The sequence below is a fragment of the Triticum dicoccoides genome, chromosome 6A (genome assembly GCF_002162155.2).
Source record: "Triticum dicoccoides isolate Atlit2015 ecotype Zavitan chromosome 6A, WEW_v2.0, whole genome shotgun sequence".
Taxonomy (NCBI): Eukaryota; Viridiplantae; Streptophyta; class Magnoliopsida; order Poales; family Poaceae; genus Triticum; species Triticum dicoccoides.
Window position 1 is genome coordinate 137,654,653 of NC_041390.1, and position 14,706 is coordinate 137,669,358.

A 14,706-nucleotide genomic window follows, 5' to 3' on the forward strand; every position below is an offset into this window, starting at 1 on the left:
TCCACCAAAATTAAGCAAAGCAAAATGTCGCAATAGAAACAAGTTGAATAGATATCCCTGTTTTAACAGAGGCAAAAAAGGAATCAATTACTGGCCAATAAAGGAGGATGAAACATGCGGCCACAAAAATGGTAATCCCGCCAATCCCTATCAAGTGTTGCAATTTTGAAATAAGATTCAGTAGTTAATTCTGAGAGTGGCATTGCTTAATTTTACCAGCGGCATTAGATTAACAAAAAGCATAAACAGTTCCAGGGGAGAGTGGGCGCAACAACAACATGTGCTTCCATCTACTTATAAAGGGGGTGATGCAGAGTTTGTTGTAACAAAGCAACAAGCATAATGTCTGGGTTGATCCCATTTTTGTTCACTACTTAATGGGAAAAGACAGCAATACAATAGCTTCAATTCAACATTTATTTAAAATAGTACCAATACAAGTAGCACAACATCTAAAAACACACTGCACGATCATGTGGATGAAGGCAAGTACCAACCTGTCATGACGCACAAAAGATCACGTACGAATCTCCCAACACGAATACGAAATCCAATCTCGTTTTGTGCAGTTACTCTGAAATCAAGTAAAGTCACCGGTGTGACATTTAAGTTTGCTATAGCAACAAGTTGAATAGATATCCCGGATTTAACAGAGGCAAAAAAGGAAACAATTACTGCCAATAAAGGAGGATGAAACATGCGGCCACAAGAAGAAGCATCTACCTTATCTTGATGAAAAACAAAGTATAGGACAGTAGCATTTCTAAAACGGTTGCATTGATTCATATTAACAGAGAAATTCTCTTAAAATAGTTCAGTAGTTAATTCTGAGAGTGGCATTGCTTAAAATACAAAAGCTTCAATTCAACATTTATTTAAAATAGTACCAATACAAGTAGCACAACATCTCAGAACACACTGCACGATCATGTGGATGGGACATGGGACATGCCAGCACCATGTGCGTCCACACGTATAAATGGGTGATGCAGAGTGTCGTGGTTTTGTCACGGCAGATGTCCTAGCGTGAGGACTTAGTCGTGGAGCCATCGCGACAGGTTAGCTTAAAGGGGTTAAAGTGGGACAAAGGATGCAAGGAGTTTATACTGGTTCGGCCCATTGTGGTGAAGGTAAAGGCCTAATCCAGTTGATGAGGAATTGCTAGGGTTCCGATGAACAGGGAGCGAATCCGCTTGACCTGGCTCTCGAGTTGCTCTTTGTTGTCCCTAAACCGCCGCCGGGTCGTCCCTTTATATACACAGGTTGACGCCCGGCGGTTCACAGAATCCCGCCGGCTCATCAACGTGTCCGGCTCAGTTTCTACCATTTCTTATCTTACAACACAAGTCAACTACCATATGGCGGTTTACATCTATGGGCCCTAATCCGCCTTTGGGCTTCTGGGCCTTCTTGTTAATCTCCTCCGTAAAGCGCCATATCCTTGTCTTCATGGGATTCAATATGGATAACTTTTTACAAGTATAACCCGGCCCCTCTTGGGCGGTTCATACTCAGTAGTTATATCCCCAACATTAGGCCCCAGATTGATTTGAACCTGTTCATGTCAATCTTTAGCACTTAGGAAAATTTCTTCTTCAGTACCTTCGAATAAACCTTGTAATCCACCATGACGTCATCTTCCAAGATTATAATAAACCGTCATGACATCACCTATTCATTAAAGAACCATATATACCTTAATTTTATTAACTAGCCTCCGAAAATTGAGGCGACAGCTCTGTCACATATCCATTTTTTGGGTTCCTCGATTCCCGCGCCTGTTGCTTATTCCTTCGTCTTATAAATAGGGCCAAGGGTCCCTTTCCTTTTCTCCCCTTGCATCTTCGCCTTTCTTCCAACTCGCGTCGCCTCAGTACTCGAGCGTTGCCGCCGCCGTCGACCTTCGCCTCTGCCCCAACAACGGCCGCTGCATCAACCTGATTCAACCAGAGTTCTGCCTGTACGCCTCCGCGTTCAACAGCCCTGGTGAGTCTTTCTTTGCTCCTCACATAGATCCCGTTAGGGTTTTCTACGAGTTCATCGTAGCTTAGTGCGGTTCTTCCCAGTTCTTCTCCGTAGCATAAATGGCGATCTCAGATCTGACATTTTCCTGTGCAGTCGTAGTTATAGTCCCCTTTTTCATCCTTAGAACATCCTCTTCGTATAGAAAATACTCATCTGGACCTAATGAACTGCTTAAGCACCTATATTTTAGGTTTGAATATATTTTGATTTGCTGACATGCTGCAGATCTGAAATTATTATATCAATCTGCGAAATTTGTTTTTCCATCCCTTAGTTATTTCAGATCTATACCTTCCATACCAAAGTAGGCGGTTTAACCTTTAGAAATTTATAATCCGCCAGGTACCATTAGCCCTCTATTAAACCGCTGATTCGTCGTTTTTGTAACCCTGCCAATGCCAGAATCTGGTTCAACATGTATATATGCTTCAACGTCTTCTCCTTCTGACCTTGCAACGCTTTATACTTTTCAGTCATGAATCTTAAACCGGCATTGATCTTTTTCCAGCTTTTCGTTGAAATGGCCAAACAATTTTATGCTTGTAACTGGGTCCCTTCCCGGGTTACTGAAGAAAAACTGAATGTGTGCATTGCAACTGGCGCCTTAGCAAAAAAGGATGTCATACATTAAAGGACCCCCGGTCCAGAAAATCCTCCTGAACCCAAGGATGGAGAAGTGATTGTCTTCGTTGATCACCTGGGTCGAGGGTTCAGTCCTCCCGGATCAAAAAAATTCCACGACGTGCTTGCTTGCTTCCAACTCCATCCTCAAGATATTGGACCCAACTCTATGTCCAATATTTGTAACTTTCAAGTGTTCTGCGAAGATTATCTACAGGAAGAACCCACTGTTGAATTGTTTAGAGACTTCTTCTATTTGAACCGCCGTACTGAATTTACAGATGGGCCCAATACTGAACTTGGCGGGGTTTCAATTCAAAAGAGGAAAGATGTCAGTTTACCTCACGCCAAACATCATAATCACCCCAAAGATTGGAACCAGACTTGGTTCTATTGCCGAGATACGTCTCCTATTGAAGAGAATCCTCTGTTGGGTTATCGTGCTCACCGGCTTACCAATACGCATCCATGCCCTCAAAGGCTGACTGCAAAGGAACGGTCCAAGTACGCACCACAACTCTCAAAGCTCAGAGCCTTTGTTGCGAACGGTTAAACAAGCATTGACTTTGTTCGCTGCTGGATATCCTGGAGCATTCTGCCTTTAAGCCGTCGCCCAGGTTTGATGTGCGAGTATACAGGGGACTTGAAAGATCCTCAACGCATATCAACATTCAGCTAACTAATACTGAAATTACAGAAGCTGTTAAAAAGATATTGGATGAACCGGTGGCAGTCTGCAGCAAAACAGGGTTTAGTCCCTTCTGCATTTTCAATAAACCGCCCGCTGTAAGAATCATATAACTCTTACTTTAATCTGACCTTTTTCAATATTCCCTCAAAATTTTGTCAATCTTTGACAGAGTGATGATCCGTTCTGGAAGAAGAAACCACAGGATAAACCAGCAAAGACACCTCGCCCCAAGACTAAGGTTACCAAAAAACCTGACAAGAAGAGAATCGCTAAATCCTCTGAACCAAATGTTGATGATGATTTGGATAATCCGGAATCAGAGGTAGAACTTGATTCTCTTGGTTCTTTTTTCATACACCTCATTGACAATGACTATTATCAGGATGACGCCGAAGCTAGCCATGCTGATGATGTAGAGGTAATTATTCTTTCCTCTAGTTCAGATCCTCTGCCAACACAGAAAATCCGTCAAGCAAACCAGAAAGTAAGATTTTCTCACTCCCTAGCTCACTTGGACCCAAACTTTCTTTTAAAGAAGCAGCAACACAAAGCTCGCCGCACAACCCGGCACAGTGGCTAGGTAGTTACCTCAGCCAGTTTACCGAATACTCCAGTTCAGAAACGTCGATCAGAGGTCTCTTATATTTCTGATACTTGCTATCCCAAGGCTGGTTATTTCCGTCAGCCTCTTAATCCGTCTGACTCAAACTATCAGGGAACACCTCATTCATCATCTGGCGAGTCAATGGCCACACAACTTCCAACCCACAAGACGGTTCCTGGGTGACTTATGCTTTAAATTTACCTTTAATACCTTATGTTTGCCCGATGCACTGACCTTTATGTTTGTTCTCGGTGCCAAACCTAGGCCCAGCAAGAAGGCCAAATTAAATAAACTGGCTGATGACAATGTGGTCACTGAACCGGAAAAAACTCCAGAACCGGAAGAAGCCAATGCTGACACCATGCTTGATGATCCACCACCGCAAGATCATGACCTTTTTGTTGAACAAGTGGAAGTTGATCCAATGGGCCATGTTGATAAACCGACAAGCCCGGTCCGAGCTGCTAATAAACCGTCAAGCCCAGTCAAGGCTGCTGATGACAAGGCGGATGATATTATGATTACTGGCTTTGGCCACAGCACCCCTGGCAATCCTGTCGCTTTATCAAAGCATAGTGCCAAGGAAGAATTTTCTACCATGGACAAAGGAAAATGGGATGCAGATTTGTCAAGCTATGCCCACCTCAACGCCCAAGACATTCATTCTGGCTTTTTGAACCGTATGTACACAAGCCGCGACTATGAAGCCGGTTTAGTGAACCTGATGAAAGAGCGATATGAGGTAACTGTTGCTTAACTCTTCATAACTGTTTCTCTCTTGTGTCCAATTTCTAATATCAACTCCAGTAGCCCCCAAGGGTCGGTTTATGATATTAATGTAAACCGGGACTTTGTAATACCTCAACTGTGTTTGCGTAGCCCCCAAGGGCCGGTTTATATTTTCAAGATGAACCGAGACTTTAGAATATTAGTTTTGCAACTTTCGCCTGTGTAGCCCCCAAGGGCCGGTTTATTCTTTCAAGATGAACCAGGACTTTTATCCTGCCAAATCTTTTGTTGAATAGCGTTGTACACCAATCATCCACTAAGCTGACTAAATGGAAGAATATCCATAATGTTACTTTGAGCAAATATACATTAGCCCCCAAGTGCCAGGAATAATACTTGTATTGTGCTTGGGACTTGCAAAAATTTCTGATAACAAGCAAATAGGCATTAGCCCCCAAGTATCAAGTGTATAACTTGTTATGTGCTTGGTACTTCAAATATGTGCTGCCAACTCATGATATGTATGTCTCTTATAGGCTGAGCTGAGCAAAAAGGAACCCCAAACCGCTGATCTTGAAGAAAACATCAAGTCCCAACAAGCAGAAACCTCCAAAGCCAAAGATGAGTTGACCAGTGTCTTAGCAGCCATGGAGAAGCTGAAGGAGAGTTTCAAGAAGGAGCAAGCGGATTGGGACATAGAGAAATCCACATTGCAGAAAAGGGCTGAGGATGCAGAAGCAGCTCTTAAACCGGTGGTAGAAGAGCTGACTGGCTTGAAGCTACAGATAAATGCCATGACCACTGCTGGTTTATCGATGTTTGTAATGATGCAGGAACTTGCACTACCCATCTGGGCTCTGACATGCAGAAGAAATTGAAGGCTGCCTATACTCTTATAGAGCAATTATATATCGGCGCACAATGGATCATATGTACTGCCTCTCATAACAAGCCGCCCCCAACTTTAATCAAGGAAACCTTAGAAAGGTTGTCGATGCTGCCTGCCCGGTTTGAAGAGTTAAAAAGATCAGCTGCAAGGGCTGGTGCTCTGACCGCACTAACCCAGGCGAAAGCATGGGTACCTGATCTTGATCCGACTGACGTGTTGAATGGATATCCAAGCTTAAGGGAGGACGAATCATATTTTGATAATGATGATCTCCGAGCTTTGACGAGGGAAATGCGTCCCTTGGCTAGCAAGTTGGCTGAAGAAACCGATCTTTCGCATTATCAGTCAATTTACGACGCCGATAACAAGCGAGTTAACGCGCCAACTTATGATGTGCAAAATCTTATCCCGCCAATCTGTAAGCATACTTATGCCCCTGATGTTGAACCCTCCACGCTTATAAGCGATGAAGCTGTATGCCAAGCCCTAACTGGGATCGATTGGGCAACCATTGACTTCCAGCCACTAGGTGGAGAGGAGGAGGATGAACCGGCGCAGGATGATCCACAACCGTCAAGTCAGCCCGGCGAGGAGTCATGATCTGGAGGGCGGTTTAGCCTTTTGCATACCGCAACACTTGCTGAAAACAATTAATCTTTTGGGCATCAAAGCGCCTTGTAATAGGCTAGTTGAAACACTTTGCCTGCTAGGCCATCGTGCATACTCATTTTGCATGACATAGTTAACCCGCCATCATTATACTATGTCTGCTTATCATTCTTAGCAGCTTTAGTCAACTTGTTTCTGCATACAACAAGTTTAAAGTGTCCTGGCGGTTTACCGCCGGATGGGTCATAATGCCCAACACATAACCCGGGTTTATAACCAAGGTTGCATTAAAAATAATTAAATATGAACTATATCATACCTGTGACATTGAATCACATTGTTGGTTTCACCAACTTTTTGTAGTAAGGGTGATAACCCCAATCTTGAGTATTGATAACTCCTCCCATATTTTGCCGGTTTATAATAAAACCGTACCGGGTTGTAATAAACACCGGATTATCCGTATATGATACTGGCGACTTGTAGTCGAAACCATATCGGTTAATAAACACCGGATTATTTTATAGTGGTGACTTATAGTCAAAAACCAGACCGAGCCAATAAACACTGATTTATCATATGTTGTAAACCTCAAAAAGAGAAAAATTGTCGAATAAAATCATGGGAAGACGCGGGGCTTTTCATGGGCTGCCAGGCCCAAAATCGAGGCTTTTCATGGGCTGCCAGGCCACTGAGTTAACCCATTTTACAAAGCCTTTTAAGATGGACCTCACATTAACCAATCGTCAATTTAACTTTGACAAGTTCAAGGTCTGTATAAGATTGACTTGCAAAACGTTCGGCGGGTCGTACCAGGATTACCTAGGCAGAGTGACTTACTTAAAAAAGGCAGGATAACCCAGGGTTTTAGGTGAATACACCTGGCTTCCAAGCCTGGCTTGATAGCCTATTACAAGGGTTAAAACTCTTTGTTGTTGTGCAACAAAAGAGCCCCCAGGTAATATTTTGAGTTGTGCTCAGTGGGTGCCTATGTTTGAGCTGTGCTTTCGCAACACTCTCTTTGGCCCCTTTTTAACTTTGGGTGACAAGCCCCCATGTTTTTTTATGTGGCTTTATAAGCCAGATCGATGGGTAATCAGAACTCCGCTTTATAAACAGAAGCCCCCATGTAACCAAAAACTCTTAAGGGAAAACAGCAGAGACCCCGCTTTAGCAGGGATGCCAATTTATTATATTGATCATAATATATACATCGTCAAAAATATGTACATAAGAGGAGCCTATGGCTCAGGTGTAGTAAGGCCGAAGATGAGCAATATTCCACGGCCGGTGGGTCTCCTCCTCTGATTTACGTGAGTCTTTGTGCTCTCGAACATCGATAAGGTAGTATGACCCATTATACAGATTCTTGCTGACCACAAAGGGTCCTTCCCAAGGCGGGGGTAACTTGTGCATATCAGTCTGATCCTGGATGAGTCGGAGCACCAAATCGCCCTCTTTAAAAGTTCTTGTTCTAACCCGGCGGTTGTGATAACGATGCAGATCTTGCTGGTAAATCGCCGATCGAGCTGCTACAATGTCACGCCCCTCATCTAACAGGTCAAGTGCTTCCTGTCGTGCCTTCTCATTGTCAGCTTCGACATAAGCCGCCACACGAGGGGAGTCATGACGGATGTCACTAGGGAGAACCGCCTCTGCTCCGTAAACCATGAAAAAAGGCGTGTAACTTGTAGATCTATTGGGCGTGGTATTTATGCTCCATAACACAAAAGGTTACTCCTCCACCCAACAACCCGACGTCCATTGCAAAAGAACCATGAGCCGGGGCTTGATGCCTCTCGGGATCTCTTGATTGGCTCTCTCCGCTTGACCATTAGACTGGAGGTGAGCCACTGATGACACGTCAAGCCGGATATGCTCATGTTGACAAAATTCTTTCATAGCACCCTTGGACAGATTAGTGCCATTATCAGTTATGATGCTGTGTGGAAAACCAAACCGGAAAATAACCTTCTTGATGAATTTCCACCGTGGCTGCATCACACTTACTGACTGGCTCTGCCTCCACCCACTTAGTGAACTTATCAACCGCCACCAGAAGGTGGGTCTTCTTATCCTTGGATCTCTTAAAGGGCCCAACCATATCGAGCCCCCAAGTTCCAAACGACCAAGTGATTGGAATCATCCTCAACTCTTGAGCCGGTACATGAGCGCGCCGTGAGAATTTTTGACAGCCATCACACTTTTTGACCAAGTCTTCAGCATCAGCATGAGCCCTCAGCCAATAGAAGCCGTGACAAAAGGCCTTGGCTACAAGAGACTTTGAACCGGCGTGGTGACCACAATCCCCTTCGTGGATCTCACGCAAAATCTCACAACCTTCTTAAGGGGACACGCAACGCTGAAACGCCCCTGTTACACTGCAATGATGCAATTCTCCATTGGCAATGGTCATTAACTTGGATCGCCGGACTATCTGCCTGGCCAAAGTTTCATCCTCCGGTAACTCGCCCCGGTTCATATACGCCAAATATGGAACCATCCAATCTGGGACAACATGAAGAGCCGCCACCAACTGAGCCTCCGGATAAGGAAAAGCCAAATCCTCCTCTATAGGTAGCTTGAACAACGGGTTATGCAAAATGTCCAGAAAAACATTGGGTGGAACCGGTTTATGTTGGGAACCCAAGCGGCTTAAAGCATCCGCCGCTTCGTCCTTTCGCCGGTCCACATGGTCAACCTGATAACCTTTGAAGTGTCCAGCAACCGTATCCACCTCTCGATGATATGCTGCCATGAGCGGGTCCTTGGAATCCCAAGTACCAGACACTTGTTGAGCCACCGGGTCTGAGTCAGCAAAGCACTTAACCCGGCTTAAATTCATCTCCTTAGCCATTCGAAGACCGTGGAGTAAAGCCTCATATTCAGCTGCATTGTTAGTGCAAGGGAACATTAAACGGAGAACATAACAAAACTTATCACCTCTTGGGGAAGTTAACATGACTCTAGCCCCTGAGCCCTCCAATTGCCTGGACCCATCAAAATGAATAGTCAAATAAGTGTGATCCGGCTTCTCTTTTGGCGCCTGCAACTCTGTCCAGTCATTGATGAAGTCTACAAGCGCTTGGGACTTGATTGCCGTCCGAGGCATATATTTTAACCCGTGAGGTCCAAGCTCAATGGCCCACTTGGCAACCCGGCCAGTTGCTTCCCTGTTTTGGATTATATCTCCCAAAGGGGCAGAATTGACCACAGGATGGGGTGACCCTGAAAATACTGCTTAAGCTTCCGGCTCGCCATAAAAACTCCATACACCGGCTTCTGCCAATGTGGGTACCTCTGCTTGGACTCAATAAGAACCTCGCTGATATAATAAACCGGCCGTTGAACCGGATATTCCTTCCCAGCCTCCTTGTGCTCCACCATGATGGCCACACTGACAGCCCAGGAATTAGCAGCCACATACAACAACAGCGGCTCTTTATCGACCGGAGCAGCAAGGACAGGTGGCTCAGCTAACTGTTTCTTCAAGTCCTCCAATGCCGCATTAGCAGCATCACTCCAGCCAAAATTGTTTGTCTTTTTCATCATCTGATATAGAGGGATAGCTTTCTCACCCAATCGGCTGATAAACCGGCTCAGTGCTGCAATACGGCCCGTCAGACGTTGAACATCATTGATACACGCCGGTTTAGCCAGAGACGTAATAGCTTTGATCTTTTCCGGATTAGCTTCAATGCCCATTTTAGACACTAGAAACCCCAAGAGCTTTCCTGCCGGTACACCAAAAACACACTTGGCTGGATTAAGCATCATCTTATAGACCTGGAGGCTATCAAAAGTTTCCTTCAAATCATCTATTAACGTCTCCTCCTTTCTCGAATTCACCACAATATCATCCACATAAGCATGAACATTATGCCCAATTTGATTATGAAGACAATTCTGCACACAGCGCTGATAAGTCGCCTGGGCACTCTTGAGCCCAAAAGGCATAGATACATAGCAGAAGGCTCCAAAGGGAGTTATAAATGTTGTCTTCTCCTGGTCCTTAACTGCCATTTTGATCTGATGATAACCAGAATAAGCATCCAGAAAACTCGAATGCTCACAACCAGCTGTAGCATCAATAATTTGATCAATACGAGGGAGAGCAAAGGGATTAGCTGGACAAGCCTTTTTCAAATCTGTGTAATCCACACACATACGCCAAGTGTCGTTCTTCTTAAGTACTAGCACCAGGTTAGCCAACCACTCAGGATGAAATACTTCAATGATAAACCCAGCCGCCAAGAGCCTGGCTACCTCCTCACCAATGGCCTTGCGTCTTTCTTCATTGAAGTGGCAAAGAAACTGCTTGACCGGTTTAAACTTGGGATCGATATTAAGAGTGTGCTCAGCGAGTTCCCTCGGTACACCTGGCATGTCAGAAGGTTTCCATGCAAAGATGTCTCGGTTCTCACGGATGAACTTGATGAGCGCGCTTTCCTATTTCGGATCCAGGTTAGCGCTGATGCTAAACTGCTTGGATGAATCGCCATGAATAAAATCAACCAGCTTAGTCTCATCAGCCGATTTAAACTTCAAGGCCGGATCATGCTCTGTAGTTGGCTCTTTCAAAGAAGTCATATCCGCAGGATCACCATTATCCTTGTAAAACTTCAACTCCTCTGTTGCACAAACTGACTCAGCATAGGCTGCATCACCTTCTTCACATTCCAAAGAGATCTTACAGCTCCCATGTACTGTGATGGTCCCCTTATGACCTAGCATTTTGAGCTGCATATAAACATAACAGGGCCTTGCCATGAACTTAGCATAAGCCGGCCGTCCAACAGGGCATGATACGGGCTCTTGATTCTTACCACTTGAAAAGTCAAGGCCTCTGATCTTGAATGATGCTCATCTCTAAAAGCAACCTCCAGAGCTATCTTCCCAACTGGATACGCCGATTTACCAGGCACCACACCATGGAAAACGGTGTTTGACGGTTTAAGATTTTTATTTGTTAACCCCATGCGACAGAAGGTTTCATAATAAAGGATGTTGATACTGCTCCCTCCATCCATGAGCACCTTAGTGAACTTATAACCTCCAACCTGAGGCTCCACCACCAATGCCAGATGACCCGGATTATCAACCCGGGGCGGATGATCCTCTAGACTCCACACAATGGGTTGTTCAGACCAGCGCAAGTAACGGGGCACCGCCGGTTCAATGGAGTTCACTACCCTTTTATGAAGCTTCTGATCGCGCTTGCACAAGCTAGTAGTGAAGACATGATACTGCCCACTATTCAACTGCTTCGGGTTGCTCTGGTAACCCGACTGTTGCTGCTGCTGACTCCCCTGATGATTATAACCACCCTGGTTGCCCTGACTGCACTGATTGCCATACCCACTTTGATTACTTGAAATCCTAAGCCAGAACTGCCTCCACCATAACTCGGCCCAAGAGATCCGGGTCCTGAACCGCTGGGCGTTCCATGATCATATTGGAAAAGATCCAAATTTTTGAACTCCTGCATAATAAAGCAATCCTTCCAGAGGTGCGTAGCTAGCCTTTCTTTCATCACGTGCCTTGGGCAAGGCTGATTTAACAGGCGCTCAAGATTGACACCTGATCCTCCACCTCGCGGGGGCGGTTTACCCTTACGACACTGACCATTATTCTGTGTATTGGTGTTAGCCACAAAATCTAAATTGTTATCCGCTTTGCGCTTACCGTTGTTTCCATTACCCGCCGGGTTATGTTGCTGCCCTTTGGTGCTGCCGCTCTTCTTTCCCTTTCCCGGCTTGGTACTATCACAGTTGGCATACTTGACCAGAGCTTCCATAAGCGTCCCCATGTCATTGCAGTGACACTTGAGTCGTCCCAACTTCAACTTCAGAGGCGCGAACCGACAATTGCCTTCCAACGTTAAAACTGATGTATCAGCGTTGATGCGTCCAATGAATGCAAGATTTTTGAAACCCGGCGCACCCAATGGGTTGTTGATTCACCTTCCTCTTGGACACAGGCAACTAAATCCACAATTGACATGGGCTGCTTGCACGTGTCTTTGAAATTCTGGATAAACCGGGCCTTTAACTCGGCCCATGACCCAATGGAATTAGCTGGTAAATTTTTCAGCCAAGTGCGGGTTGTTCCTTCCAACATCATGGTGAAGTATTTAGCACATGCCACATCATCCACATCCAGCATCTCCATTGCCATCTCTTAACTTTCGATCCATGACTCGGGGGGTAAATCGGCAGTGTAATTGGGCACTTTACGTGGACCCTTGAAATCCTTGGGCAGCTGTACATTACGTAGAGCCGGGGTGAGACATGGCACTCCCAAAGAACTGGAGGTAACTCCTGGTTCCACTGAAGTTGTTGGACGAACCGGAGTAAGCTGACGGGCCATGTAATGCGCCGCTAACTTGGCTTCTCGACATGCCCTACCATGATGCACCACATCCTGAGCATTAGCACCACCGCCCGTCGGGTTATGCCCTCGAGGTGGGTTACGGTTCCGCGCACTGCTTGACATAGCCGGTTGATAATCCCCAAGTGCAGGGAATCATCGTAGCAATTTTCAAAGGTGGAAGTGATAAGTATGGAGTGTCAAACCCACAAGGAGCTAAAGGTAAGATCAATATTCTCTCAAGCCCTATCTGCCACTCATACGACTCTACGTGCACCAAACGTTTGCTTCCAACTAGAAACAAGAAATAAAACTATGTTGTGGGTATGAAGAGGATAACTTTGTATGATATCGGAGAGCTAAAATATAAAAGTAGGTGTTGTTATCATAAAGTTAGAATATATTACTAAATAATATAAATAGCGAGTGTGGAACAATGATGGATCGGTGTGCGGCATTGTCCTAGGCAATTCTTAACAAGACCGGTAATCACTATTGCAGTTTCATATGAGGGAGAGGCATAAGCTAACATACTTTCTCTACTTGGATCATATGCACTTATGATTGGAACTCTAGCAAGCATCCGCAACTACTAAAGATCATTAAGGTAAAACCCAACCATAGCATTAAAGCATCAAGTCCTCTTTATTCCCATACGCAACAATCCCTCTTACTCGGGTTTGTGTTTCAGTCACTCACCAACCCACTATAAGTGAATCATGAACGTATTGCAACACCCTACAGCGGGAATCCCTCGCGCTTGCACGACACGGAGGGCACCATAGCACAACACCAAAGTAAAACATACAACTCATACCAATCTTGATCATTAATCAACCCAAAGACAAAATATATCTACTCAAAACATCATAGGATGGCAACACATCATTGGATCATAATATGTGGCATAAAGTACCATGTTCAAGTAGGGATTACAGCGGGGTGTGCGAGAGTGGACCGCGTAAAATAGATGAGGATGGTGATGATGATGGTGATGTTGATGAAGACGATCACCGCGGTGATGATTCCCCTCCCGATGGCACTCCGGTGCCACCAAGAAAGAGGAGGAGAGGTTCTCCCCCTTGTGCTTCCTCCTCCATGGCCTCCACCCTCTGGTCCTTGGCCTTCATGGTGATGATGGCCCCTCTGGGTTACTCCTCCATGGCCACCGGTCATGATGGCCCCCTCCGGTAGGGTGCCGGAGAGGGCCTAGATTGACTTCTCGTGGCTACAGAGGCTTGCGGCGGCGGAACTTCCGATCTAGGTTTCTTTCTGGAAGTTTGAGTATATATAGAAGAGTTTTGCATGGATTTCACGTCAGGGGTGTCTCCGGGCTGTCCACGAGGTAGGGGGCGCGCCCTAGGGGGGTGGGCACGCCCCCACCCTCGTGGGCAGCCCGAGACTCTTCTAGCCTAGTTCTGGTACTCTGTGGGCTTATTTTGGTCCAAAAATGATCTCCGTCAAGTGGCACGTCAATTGGACTCCGTTTAGTTTTCCTTTTCTGCGATACTCTAAAACAAGAAGAAAACAAAAACTGGCACTGGGCTCTACGTTAATAGGTTAGTCCCAAAAATCATATAAAATATCATATAAATGCATATAAAACATCCTAAAAGGATAGTATAATAGCATGAATACTTCATAAATTATAGATACGTTGGAGACGTATCAGCATCCCCAAGCTTAATTCCTGCTCGTCCTCGAGTAGGTAAATGATAAAAGAAATAATTTATGAAGTGTGAATGCTAGCAACTGCTTAAGTTTGATCAATGATAATTCCAATCACTTTTTCTAGCATCATTACATGTCATAATAGTAGCTCATCTCATAAAATTTTCATGATCAAGTAACAAGCAAATCACATGTTAAAGTTTAGATCATAAAGTTTCTTGAAAACTAACAAACAATATTCTCAGTCATCAAACAATTGCAATTCATCTTATTTTCAGGAAGAGTCTATGTCAGAGCTTTGATTTAGCAAACTCCACATACTCAACTATCATTTAGTCTTTCACAATTGCTAACACTCACGCAATACTTGTGGTTATGGAGTTTTAATCGGACACAGAGAAAGATAGGGGCTTATAGTTTCGCCTCCCAACCTTTTACCTCAAGGGTAATGTCAACAATAATAGCTCATGCTAACTTACATCCAATTAGATATATATA